The following is a 10353-nucleotide window of genomic DNA, read 5'->3' as shown; positions in this document are numbered from 1 at the left end:
ACGTGTTCCGGGTTTAATTATACAAACTGGGTGAGTCCACTGATCGCGGGGAGACGGTAGGAGCCTCTGTGGCCCCACTGTGAGGATGTGGAAGTGAACACGGTGGCTGGGTGATCCGTGACATTTCTGTAAAGGGCAGTGGAGGAGAAGGATTGAGAACTTGCAGTGTGGGACTAAGTTGTTTCAGGTGAGCCTCCTCATTCCCGATCAGCAGAGGGAGCTCACTGGTCAACTCCACTCTGTTGGGGCTGTTGTACCAGTGGTTTCTGTAGTGTAGTGGTTATCATGTTTGCTTTACACGCAAAAGGTCCCTGGTTCGATCCCAGGCAGAAACATTTTGTTTAAACTTGCCAAATGGGAACAATCGGAGGCGAGTTGAGCCTCCTGGGAAATGCTGCCTGATTTGCTGAGATTTGCAGAATTTGCTGTTTTTATTTGCTATTTATTCTCCTGGCAAAAGGGCTCCCTTAATCCTGAATTGCTCTTTATTTAACCAATAAATAGATAACTTTGAGTGAGAAAAACGGATCCACCGGGGACCTTTCGCGTGTGAGGCCAACGTGATATCCGCCACACTGCAGCCCATCAAAGGGCGAGAAACCACTGAATATAAAGGATGAGCTCACAAATATCAGGGGCAGTGCAGTCTGGTCAACGTCAAACCCTCCTTTCTTATTCAGCAGAGGCATGAACGGGAGTCAGACGCCACAAAGTTTAATTAAAGACACAAATACAAGTAACACTTCTAAATCTTTTCACTGTAAAATTATTTTACTTTATTTGAAATCTTGCTGCATTGAATCTGAAAATGAGCACCATAGGATTTTATCTTCACTACTGATTCTATTTTCTGTGCACGGTCGGAATAACCGGTGCTGTTAAATTTGACAAAAGTTGCCCCAGATTCCTGGCGTCATCAGCAATGAAGATTTTGAACCAGACTCCTAAAATACAGTGAGTAAAATGGGTCAACATGCATAAGAACATAAGAAGATAAGAAATAGGAGCAGTAGTCAATCATACGCCCCTCGAGCCTGCTCCGACATTTAATACGATCATGGCCGATGCAATCATGGACTCAGGTCCACTTCCCTGCCCACTCCCCAAAGCACAGGACAAATGATTGAAGTATCGACTCTCCCTCAGTTAGCATTTCTTTCATTGTGCAAAAGAAGGTGAGGGGTTAATTAATGATGCTTTCCCGTGAAAGCAATACAAAAGTTTAAGAAAAAAACATACGGTGACTGGCAGGTGAGCGCTGCTTCTGACACCTGGTGGGAATGGGCGGGGATTTTAAAGCCTCTTGTATTGTGAAACCTTCATATCGCCGAACATCTCAGACTTCATGTGTGGACCTTGTCAGGCAATGGTAGCATGCCTGACTCCAACTTGAAAGGTTGTGTGTTCTAATCATGTTGGGGTTGCAATTATTTTCAACATTGTTCTTCCAGAAAATATTTCCTTTGCTGTTTGGCAATAACCAGAGCCTTGCTCCAAGATCTGTCTCACTGTTTCCCCGGTGTCAGGCAGAGATACGCCTGCTGCCCTCATTTTTTTCATGTGTCAGGACACAAAAGTTCAAAATCAATCTGCAGGTGGCCACATTTAGCATTGAATACTCAGGGTGGCGGAGTGGTTTAAGGTGCTGTGTTTAGATCGCAGTCTCCTCTGGAGATGCATGTTCGACTTTGACATGTCTTATTTTTAATCATTTAGTGAAACTCTTTGTTTGACACCACGACCAACTCCTTAAAAGTGGGATTCTGCAGTCCACCAGCTCGCTTCACATTTCTGTCTGACCTGGTGCTGAAAGTGGAGATGTTTCCGCAGTGTCGCGCTTAACACGTTCACCTCACAAGCGAAAGCTCCCTGGCCGAGAATATTTTCTGGAGCTTTTTCCTCATATATGCTCAGGGGCGCGTTCTGTCCTGAACACTCAAGCTAAAGTGCTGAGTTCATTGCCCATGTTGTTAGCAGCCTGCCAGTGAATCTGTTTAAGATGTTCAAACAGATTCCTGACAAAGCTGTCCCGGCTCGCTTCCCGGAGACACCGTGGTCACCAGTGCCCCAGTTTCAGTGGGTCAGCCCCGGGAGGTTGGCCATCCGTTGGAGAATACCCAAGATCAGGGATCAGTCTACGGACAGGGATCCCCAGCCGGCAGCCTTCGGCGGTGAGGGACTCACAGGAGAGGTCGTGGTGGACCAGCCATGAACTGAGAGTCCCCAGCCTACAGCCCCAGGCTGTGCAGAACCCTCAGTTAATGAAATGAACTCAGCAGCCACACCTAAAGGGGAAGTGTGTTGTTGCCCCAGAGGGGCCATTCCCCCGATAATGTGGGACTCAGGCACACCTCCAGTCAGAACACTCTGGGTCCTGCGGTACAGACCGCCTTACCGCCGGCCACACAGGCAAACCAGAGGCTGAATAAGGGTAGGAGAAGAACAGGGATTAACTTGGCCAGTCGGAGACGGGTGGCAGATGTATATAACAGCACGATATGAGTTTAAGAATGTTGAAGAGTTCTAGTTTTAAATTAAGATTTTAGAAATTTCAGGTCACCACAACCTCACGAGGAATCCGTGGGTCAAGAAGTAGTGAGAGGAATAAGATCGGTTATGAAGGAGTTGTGGCCGGCAGTGTAAGGGGTGGTTTTCAGGGGGTCAGATTTCCCTTCTGACCTTATATGAGCGGTTCCGAATCGCTCGCTGACCCTTGGTTCTCGACACTGGAATTATGAAGGGACTGTGACAGACTTGGACAGACAATCGGTTTCAAGGTAGGAAGAAGGTATGGCTTTATTGTGTTTATAAAGAAGTAAAAGGCACACCTTTAATAACACACACACACCAATACACACTGAGGGGTACAGCACATTGAATAAATTGTCAAATTACAGCCTGTGGGGAAAAGAATACAGCTTAAACTCTAAATGGGGTAAAGAGGAGAATGCAGATACATTTACACAAGTTATCCCAGCCTCGCCCCTCCCAATTCCCCCAACTAACTAAGTTATAGATCATCGGGTTCAGGGGCTATGCTCACCAATCCCTTTAGACAGTTGCCGGTGATTCGTGGTTTAGGGGTTCGCTGCACTTGGCCTTCTAGGCGAGCCGCACCCCGGACAGAGGAGAGGACTTCGGACTGCGTAGTCTTCGGTTGGGGTGCGTCCGTTGATGCGCTAAGTTGCGTTTTGGATGTATGGAGTAAGTACCCACTTTCTTTGGTTAGGAATAGTTTTAGTTCGTCCCTTTTGGTAACTTCTCCCCCGTTGGGTCGTTCAGAAGTAGATTGAAGAGTGATTGTCAATTTGGTTGCTGACAACCTTCCGTTTCGTGGGCCTCGTGCTCGGTCAGTTCTTGATGAGTTCTGGTAGTTTCCTTCACTGTTCCATTTCTTCACTGTAGAGGAAGCAGGCTGCTTGTGTCTGTGTCTTTGTTCCAGTCTCTGTCCTTGTTCGAGTCAGTGCGAGTTCCAGTCTGTGTTCTGTTAGTTTTTCCTTGTAAAACTGGGGGATAGATATATCCCCCAAAAAAGGCTTTGTTATCTCCCATCAAATCTCTTGGGCTCTGTTTAAACTGTTCTGTCCATTGATTTTAAAATGTCTCCTTTGTCGGCAGTAACTCGATTAGGGTGTGAGAATGTGCTATCACTGGTTTTGCATTGTTTGAGGATTGTCCAGTTTCCTGACCATGATTTCCATTGTGCTTGATTGGGTAATTCGCTTATCTCTTATGGGGTGAAGAGTTCCCCCCACACAGTCTGGGATCCTTAATACATGAATTTGCTTCACAGAGTTTAGCACCACCTTCTGTACTCGGTAACTCTTTTTCGCAGCCAAAATGTTGTAGAATCTTAAAATTGATCTGCTCCTTTCCATAGATGTTTAGGGGATCTCAGGCTTCAGAAATTTAGGTCCATTTTGAATTCTCTTTCCTATGGGTCCAAACACTGTGGTGCGGGGGTGGGGGTCTCGATGAATGCATTCCCTTTTATCCCCTGCAGGCGTCGTCTGCCCCTTTAAACTCATTGTAAAAGCCCAGAAAGGAATTCTTCTCCTCTGCAGGGGAAAGGTACCAGGCATCTTTGCGAGATATTGGTAAATTCTACATTCCCCCCCTGTGATACCATGTCATTTATGGTGTCATCTTACAGGTGAACAAAGTTCCTGGCTCTCAAGAAATAACCTTCCCTGTAAATTAACTAAACTAATACCAAAATAGGCATTGCACTTATGCAACATCACCACAGATATACACTTTTCCCTTTACAGGTACAAACTTTTTACGTTTACACCCTCCCAGCTTGGAGGGGGTTCCATCCCTACAATTGCATTTCAGCACAGTTACATTTCATTTCAATTACATTATATTCACCAGCATGTAGTCAACGTACAACCACATTACAGAAGGAAGAACATAGATTAAAATTAAACAACATCAATTGGTCACCTGAGGTTTGTCCATCACCTGGTAATGTCTGGATCCTGCCCTTGAGAACTGCTCTCAGGCTGGCTGACACACAAGACAAACTCAAAACAATCACCTAAACATTACTGCAACATTACCCTCAATTCTAAACTAAACCTTAAAATGTAAAATGGTGCAGTCAGCTACCTTAGACTAAAAATTAGAGCTATGTACAGCCGCCACCCGTCTCCGGGTGGCCTGGTTAGTCCCTGTCAGGCCCATGCCTGGTGCGGTCTGATAGCCCTCTGGATGCTAGGGTTTCCCCGCAGCCGGTGAGCTGGAGACCCTTGTCTCTGGGACAGCTCGTTGCTACTGCTCCTGTGAGACCCTCACCGCTGGAGGCGGCTGGCTGGGGGTCCCTAATCTGAGTGGCCTCTGTACTTCTGACCTTCAGCCTTTCCTGTGAGGCTGCCCTTCTCCTCGGGTAGAATCGCTGAGGCTCAGATGCCGGTGACCACGGTATCTTTGGCCGTGGTGTACGGATGGTCCTTCTCAGGGCTTGGGTTACTGGGGGTGCATCCGAATCGAAAACGATGGGTGGGATAGCCCCTCCAGTAGTGCAATTCACCGTCCCGAAAGGCACGGTTTCTGAGCCTGCCACATTCCCTGTGGGCCCTCCACCGTCGGGGGCGGCCAACGGAGGATCCCTGTCCTGAGGACGTTTCACCCCTCCCGGCTGCCCTCTGTGCTTGGCTGACCCTGGGTTGTACAGCTTGCACTGGTTGATGTGGAACCACTTAGTACAGCAGGGCAGCTTTATGGCATAGACCATCGGGCTTGCCTTGTCGACAATGATGTATGGCCCCATATATAATGCTTCACAAACCCCGACCTGAGCATGGTTCCTCACCATGACCTGGCCTCCTATCTCCCAATCGTGGTGTTTGTTGGGTTCTAGTAAAGAGGGGAACACTATGGAAGAGAAAAGGCTGAGCCAAAGTGTAATGTTGGAGATGATTTAATTGTTTTTGAGAAATGTTTCAAATAATTTTTGCATTGTTGGTTCCATGGTGTAATGGTAAGGAATCTGAATTCAGCGATCTGCGTTCAAACCTTGGGGGAACCTGAATGCTTGTTGTCCCAGCTGCTGAAAATTTGGGACAAACAGATGAAAGACACCTGGTGGGCAGTTTTGTTGCCTTTGTCATTGATGCTTGATTGACAAGTCTCGTTGGCAAATCGTGTGTTCATTCACTGGAGTTTAGAAGGATGAGAGGGGATCTCATAGAAACGTATAAGATTCTGACGGGACTGGACAGGTTAGATACAGGAAGAATGTTCCCGATGTTTGGGAAGTCCAGAACCAGGGGTTATAGTCTTAGGATAAGGGGTAGGCCATTGAGGACCAAGATGAGGAGAAACTTCTTCACTCAGAGAGTTCTTAACCTGTGGAATTCCCTGCCGCAGAGAGTTGTTGATGCCAGTTCATTGGATATATTCAAGAGGGAGTTAGATATGGCTCTTACGGTTAAGGGGATCAAGGGGTATGGAGAGAAAGCAGGATAGGGGTACTGAAGGAATGGTCAGCCATGATCTTATAGAATGGCGGGGAAGGCTCGAAGGGCCGAATGGCCTAATCCTGCGCCTGTTTTTTTCTATGTTTCTATGTTGCTAACCATCCGTTACCTGTTACAAATCAGCGGAGGAGAAATCAGTTTATTGTCTAAAATACTGCCTTTACCTGCACAATGTGTGCTGAGATTATCTGTGCAATATGCATTCAGCAAGATGAACAAAAATAACGCTTTTTGAAATGCAGGCACTGCCACGAGAGATAAAAAAGGGCCGAGCCAAAGTGTAATGTTGGAGATGATTTTGCTGTTTTTGAGAAATGTTTCAAAGTTTTTGGTGTAGTTGGTTCCATGGTGTTATGGTGAGCACTCTGGACTTTGAATCCAATTATCTGAGTTCAAATCTCAGTAGAACCTGAATGCTTGTTGTCGCAACTGCTGAAATTTAGGCACAAACAAGTGAAAGATACCTGGTGTTCGAGGGCAGTTTTGTCGCCTTTGCAATTGATGCTTGATCCACAAGTCTCTTTGTCAAATCGTCTGCTCAACAATCAGTTACATTTTACAAATCAGCGGAGGAGAAATCACTTTGTTGTCGAATGCTGCCTTTGCCTGCACAATGTGTGCTGAGATTATCTGTACAATATGCATTCCGCAGGATGAATAAAAGCAACGCTTTTTGAAATGCAAGCACTTCATAGAAACATAGAAAATACTTGCAGGAGTAGGCCATTCAGCCCTTCGAGCCTGCACCATCACTCAATAAGATCATGGCTGATCATTCACCTCAGTACCCAATTCCTGCTTTGGCTCCATACCTGTTGCTCCCTTTAGCCGTCATGGCAACATCTAACTCCCTCTTGAATGCATTCAATGAACTGTCATCAAAAACTCTCTGCAGTAGTGAATTGCACAGGTTAACAACTCTCTGAGTGAAGAAGGTTCTCCTCATCTCGGTCCTAAATGGCTTACCCATTATTCCTAGACTATATTCCATGGTTCTGGACATCCCCAATATTGGGAACTGACGCGAAACATGAGAAAAGGCCGAGCCATAGTGTAATGTTGGAGATGACTTTTTTGCTTTTGAGAACTGTTTCAAGGGTTATTGTGTGGTTGGTTCCATGGTGTAATGGTGAGCACTCTGGACTTTGAATCCAGCAATCTGAGTTCAAATCTCAGTGGAACCTCAATTCTTGTTGTCCCAGTGGCTGAAAATTTGGGACATACAAGTGAAAGACACCTGGTGCTGGTGGACAATTTTGTTGCCTTTGTCATTGATGCTTGATCTGTAAGCCTCGTTGTCAAATCGTGTGCTCTGTGTGAGCACAGTCCTGCATTGCTGAACTCTTTGCTTCAGCACGCAGTCTGAAGTTTGGATTAAAAAACAGGAAGATTGAAGTTTGGATGGAAAAGAGACTGTTGGACAATGTGGTGCCTTCAGCCAGTGAGATGAGTAACTGGTCATTGTCTGGATGTTAAATATTTGAGTACCTTGTTACGGTGGGAATAATGGAAATTCAGGACTAAACGATTTGACGATGTCTGTATGTTCAGTATTTGAGTGTAACCTTGTTACTATTTAATGAGATCTGTAGGTTAAACAAGCAATATTAAGTCTGTCTGTTAAACGATTCAGAAAGCAGTTAGTCAGGATTGTCTGAATGCAAAGAATAAGAGTTCAAAGGCTTTTTCAGTGTAAAGATGAGACTTTTGTGGACTGTAGAGACACAGACACCAGAGACACTGGACATTCGGAAGGTGTGTGTGTCAAGCAGCCACGGAAATCGAAGCAAGCTGCCTTTGTGAAGTGTTCTCAGTAACTTTCATACTTGGTTTGTTTAGTATGAATGTTTAAATAAAAGACCCGATCCTGCCTTTACTACAACAGAGTGTGTGCGGGTAATTCGCTATTAAAAGCAACGAAGTGAAAAGAGCAAGACAGCCGTTTACAACATTTTGGTGATCCCGACGTGATTTTCAAAAGTTCGTTAGCTTATTCGAAGACCCCGACGTGAAGCAGAAAGTTGGCTGAGTTGTTGGAAGAAGTGTTTCGCACACATCAGTTCGAGGGGTGAGCATTCTCTTAGTTGTCGTGATTAAAGGGATCTACAGTTAGTAATGGGAGGCTCAGGAGATATTCCAGTTGAAGTCCAGTCATTTCTTAATGAATGGATTGAGTCGAAAGGGAGACCTTATGGGATAAGACAGGAAACAATGACAGGAGGATGGAGAGAGACACGGCAGTCCTTAGTGGAGAATGTCCAGTTAAAAAAGATTAAAGTGTTTGGGTTAAAACGTGATAAAAAGAGAAAAGCGTTCGTGTTGCAGTGTCTCATGCTGGGGATTCAAACGTTAGGAGAAGAGGCTGAGGCTCGAGATAGGGAAGTCTCAAAACTCAGAGAGCAGCTAACAGCAGTGAGTAAAGAAGTAGAGAATTGGTGATTTCAGGCACTCGGGGCAGCCAGGACTGTTCTGACACTAGATCAGCATCTTGCTGATGAACAGAAGCGTAAACAAGATCTAGAGAAAGGAATATCTAAGCTGCAGCAGATGGTGGTATTAGGTTAGCCAGCGGAGACAGCAATTGATAAGGCCGGGTGGTATTCGGAGGATTCCCCGGGTCTGAGAGTTGAAAAGGGGATGAAGGGACAGGGAGAATGCCCACCGTTCCCATCCACAGCTCCTTTGTCTTCTCTGACTTCGGAGCCTCGAACCCGTGTGGTTCGCATGGCAACGTTAGGTACGGAGGCGGAGCAGTTCGATGCCTCTTCGGTTACTCAGACGCTTAACACCCCAAAACATTACACACGACCTTCCGGTAATGTGGAGAGTGGGGGAAGCAAGCTCGAGCGGACAAGGCGACAGCAGGATCATGATTCCTCTACTCCCTGTGGAGCTCGTGAAGGGAACACGACCTTAAGTGGTTTTGGGGATACCTGGTATGAGCGAGGAGGGGTACAGTTAAAGGACATGAGAGCTATCCTTCGTGAAGTGGGACCTGCACCTCTTCAGGATCTTAAAACGTTTGCCCAATGGTGGTGTAATATTCTGGGATGGTGGCAGTCAGAGAACATATCAGAGAAACCGAGGGTTCACATGGTTCTGTGAGCTTTTGGGAATCACCGGGGAAAGGTAATAGGTTTTGAAACAACTTCCAGGTCTCATGCTTGGTAGAATAATAGCTGCAAACTTTGTTACTCACTCAGGGCCACAGTTAATAAAGCGGCTTGCATTATTACCAGGGGAAGGACCCAGGGAAGCTGGGGAACGTATATTCCAGTTGTGTAAAAGTTTGGGAAGTAATTGGATTGATATCAGTCATTACGGGGATGGTACACATAGAGAGATCATTTTGACTCTCCTATCCCCGTCAGTAGTTCTGGAAGTAGATGCCTGGGGTGGGGACGATAATTTTGATAAATGGTTGGCAAGGGTAGAAAGCTTGTATCAGGGAGCTGCAGGAATTTCAGTCATGGAAGTGAGTCAGGGGTTACAGCGATGGAATGCAGAAGGGCCTGAGTGGATGAATCCCGCGAGGAGTCACATAAAAGGAGCAGGACCAGGTGGTGGCCGTCAGTTGATAGAGGACAGGGATAGACTGGCTAAAGAATTAGAAAAGTTAAAAGAAAAGTTGAAGAATCAGGAAAGAGAAGCTGGAGACACAGACAGGGATGATACCTCGGTTCAGTTGCTGAGATCGAGGGTAGATTCCGCAGGTGAGGGATGATCCCGATAGGGATGCCGCGCCTCAACCACACATGTCGTTCCTTTTGGACCCTTACTTCAGGATAGGGGTGGCCATACCCTTATCGAGGCTTGTGTGGAAGGGCAGCGGGAAATGGACACCGGCTCAGCCGGACAAATGAAGGTGCTCCTGGAGGAAGGGGATTCCCCTCTTCAGAGACAGTTCCCCAACACCCCAGATACACGAGGAGCAGTTACTGAACAGTCAGAGATGAAAGGAGTGGGAGAAGCTTGTTCAGAAACATTTAAAGTTTCTGCAGGAATGGGCTGTCTCAGACCTGATGAGATGTTCAGTGAAAACCTGAAATGTTGGAGTTACAAACATGATCTTAAAGGATGTGAAATAGAAGTTGGATCGTTGCAAATGTCGAGAGAGTGAATTACAGCAGTTCCGAAGGATGAACTGAGAGAAGGACTGGGTCTCTCGACTGACTATTCAGCATTTCCGTCATCCTTTACTCTATGTTGTTACACTTCTCCCACAAAGCAGAGGAAATTGTTAAAACCTGTGCAGAGTGCAACAGACTTAGTCGAAGACACCGATTGTGAGTTTACATTTCTGAATGTAAACAGCATGGAATTCAGTTGGAAACATCAAAAATTGAAAATTGACTTTTAAGTAAAAATG

At 46.0% G+C, this 10353-nt stretch overlaps 2 non-coding genes across 2 annotated transcripts; both read left to right on the top strand.

Annotated features, from left to right (window-relative positions):
- The first annotated feature begins 262 nt into the window (after positions 1–262).
- Positions 263–335, top strand: trnav-uac (transfer RNA valine (anticodon UAC)). The gene has a single exon. It is a non-coding gene; the product is annotated as a tRNA-Val (tRNA).
- A 6761-nt stretch (positions 336–7096) lies between these two features.
- On the top strand, positions 7097–7168 carry trnaq-uug (transfer RNA glutamine (anticodon UUG)). Its single transcript has one exon. It is a non-coding gene; the product is annotated as a tRNA-Gln (tRNA).
- The last annotated feature ends 3185 nt before the right edge of the window (positions 7169–10353 follow it).

This window comes from Pristiophorus japonicus, unplaced genomic scaffold (genome assembly GCF_044704955.1).
Source record: "Pristiophorus japonicus isolate sPriJap1 unplaced genomic scaffold, sPriJap1.hap1 HAP1_SCAFFOLD_130, whole genome shotgun sequence".
NCBI lineage: Eukaryota > Metazoa > Chordata > Chondrichthyes > Pristiophoridae > Pristiophorus > Pristiophorus japonicus.
The sequence above is the reverse complement of the archived record's forward strand: the minus strand, read 5'-3'. Positions and strand labels throughout refer to the sequence as shown.